General features: G+C 40.4%; 1 long non-coding RNA gene across 1 annotated transcript in view; it reads left to right on the forward strand.

The window, feature by feature from the left end:
- The first annotated feature begins 735 nt into the window (after positions 1 to 735).
- LOC138152342 (uncharacterized) overlaps positions 736 to 2,899 on the forward strand; it is a 77,290-nt gene continuing 75,126 nt past the window's right edge. The window contains exon 1 of the long non-coding RNA XR_011166077.1: positions 736 to 936. This is a non-coding gene — a long non-coding RNA (uncharacterized lncRNA). The remainder of the gene's footprint in view (positions 937 to 2,899) is intronic.

A 2,899-nucleotide genomic window follows, 5' to 3' on the forward strand; every position in this document is an offset into this window, starting at 1 on the left:
TCAACAGTAATACAGTTAGGTGGATTAAATTCTATTTGAATAACTGGAATCTAAAGGTGTTAATTGCTGGCTTTGTATCAACTTGGAAGGAGTTATCTAGTTAATTGACCCAGAGAGAAGTGTCCTGTGCTTTTTAACATTTTTTATCAAATACTTGGAGACTGTATGCTTGTCATTTTCAGTTGACATAAAGCTAGAATGGATATTCAGCAAACTGAATGACTGTGAGGACACAAAAAATATCTTTACAAGCTAGTAAAATGGGTGGAATATAAAATGATGAAATTTAATTGGGATAAGTATAAAATGTTACACAAGTTGCATTTTTTTTTTTGCCTTTTTGGAGGGCAATTGGGGTTAAGTAACTTGCCCAAAGTTACACGCCTGGTTTTGTTTTTGTGTGTGTGTGTGTGTGTGTGTGTGTGTGTGTGAAGTGTCTGAGGCCGGAACCAAACTCCAGTCCTCCTGACTCCGGGGCCGGTGCTTTACTCACTGCACCACCTAGCCGCCCCACACAAGTTTAAAAAAAAAAAAAGCTTCCCACTACAAAATGGAAAAGGAGTGGCTAGACTAGGAGTGTCTAGAAAAGCATAGGGAACTGTCTGAAAAATAGTTCTCTGAAGAAAGTTCAGTCAACAGTGTGCAATGTGGGGGAGGGGGCAGGGCGGGGAAGCCTAGCCTAATGCAATCTTAGGCTGCATTAAAGTAGAGACATCAGAGCTAGGGAGTGTCTAGTACAGTTGCATTCTTCCTGGTCAGAACACATCTGGGATGTCTTACTGAATCTAGGGCACCACAGATGGAGAATATCTAGAAGACAGTTTGGGATGGTGAAGAGCCTTGAGATCATCTGTCCAGGTTGATGAAAAACCTTAGTATCATACTAAGGTATGATTTCTGGAAGGAAATGGAGATGGGGCAGAAAATAGCAAAGTGGTGAGTGGAAGACAGATGGGAATACTTATTGCTCTAGGTAAAGGAGTTGAAATAGTACTTGCTCTCTGTGACTGTTTCTAGGATATCCCTCTACTACTATTACTCAGTAACCTCTCCTTTGAGGTTCACAAAAATCTGTATCTAGCACCTGATAAAATTCTAGTAGCTATTGTCTACAGACCTCAAGACACTGCCCTTTATTCCTCAATGAGCTAGGTTCCTGGTTCACAATCTTTCTCTTTCTCTTTCTCCCCAAACCCTGCCTCCATACTAGGGGAATTAAATACATATTCCCTCAAACATCTTAATCTCCCAGTTCCTCAATTTACTCATTTCTCAGGACCTACTCCACTCTCATTTCAGCGACACAAAAAGATACTCTAGATCTTATGGATCACTCAGAAAAACACTGCTTCCTTGTTTTTGAACTCTGAAATTCCCTTAACTGGTCATAATCTATTGTCATACTGCCTCTTCCCCTTCTTTGCAGCCCCAAACCCTGTTCTTTTTCCATACCATGACTTCTAATCCCTTGGACCCTTAATTGTCTCTCACACCATCATCCCATGCACTAATTATACTCTCCTTTTCCAGTCTTGACTAGTTCAACTCTATGCAGTCCTCTTCACTTGAGTCCTTTGCCCCTTTATCATTGAACCCTGCCAAGTTTTAGCATCTTATCACTCTCAATATCTTCTGCCTTTTCGGATGCTGCTGAACAAAGGTGGAGAAAATACTGTAAATTTGCAGACTGAATCCACTATACATTTTTCACTTAATCTCACCTGGGCCCTTTCTGCTGCTAGGCAATCCTTTTGCTTCTCACTAATTAAGTCAGTATTCTGCTCACCCTACTATATCTTCCAAAATTTTTCATCACTCCTCAAACTTACCATGACTCTCTTTTCCCTGACCATCTCATCTGAGAACCTTACCTCATATTGACCTCAAATTGAGGCCATTTGCCAAGAACTCCCTCTTCTCCACTCTTCCTCATCTGTCATCCAGATGCCTTTTGCCACTATTTCCTCCTTCACTCATCTCATATGACAAGGTAGCCCTTCTTACCAAGTTGAACCCTCTACATGTATAAGTGTTCTCATTCCATCGCATTTTCTCTTTGTCTTCTATCCCCATCCCTATCTATTGGTTGGTTCCCTACTATATATAGCCCTTCCTGTGTCTCCTCCATCCTCAGAAAACTTTCACTTGACCTCTTCATCCCTGCTGTCATCTCGTATCTATCCTCCCCTTTAATTTGAGAACAACTTCTACAATGGGCGATTCTACTTCCTCTCTTCTTACTCTTCTTAATTTATCAAACTGGCTTCTGATTGATATAATTTATTATCATTTAACCAAAACTATTTTAAATCCAGTGGCCTATTCTCAATCCTTATTTTTCTTGACTTCTCTCTAATCTTTGATACTATCAGTCATTCTCCCTCCCTTGATACTCTCTAAGTTTTCCAGATACTACTTTACCTATCCAACTACTCCTTTGTAGACTTCTTTGATGGAATTCCATTTCATGTCTTCTAATTGCAAGGGTCCCATAAGTTTTTGTCCTGGGCCCTCTTATATTCTCCTTCAATACTGTTTCACTTGATCATCTTTTTCTGATAATTCTCAAGTTTACTTATCCATCCACAACTTCTCTGCTGACCTCCCGTCTCAAATGTCCAACCCCCTATTGGATATCTTGAACTGAGTACCCTGCAGGCATCTTAAATTCAACCCATCCAAACCTGAACTTATTACCTTTCCCCCTAAACATTTCCCCTTTCAGAATTTTGCTATTAATATTGAGGGTGCTACTGTTCTCCCAAGCTCATAACTTAGGCATCATCCTCAACTTCTCACTCTTACTACTCATATCCAATCTCTCTTGAATATCTTCCTCTCCTTTGATATCCTCCTTCCTTCCTTCCTTCCTTCCTTCCTTCCTTCCTTCCTTCCTTCC

The sequence above is a fragment of the Petaurus breviceps genome, unplaced genomic scaffold (assembly GCF_028583685.1).
Source record: "Petaurus breviceps papuanus isolate PSGF00001 unplaced genomic scaffold, PetGlider_PUasm1.0 90925, whole genome shotgun sequence".
Lineage (NCBI taxonomy): Eukaryota > Metazoa > Chordata > Mammalia > Diprotodontia > Petauridae > Petaurus > Petaurus breviceps.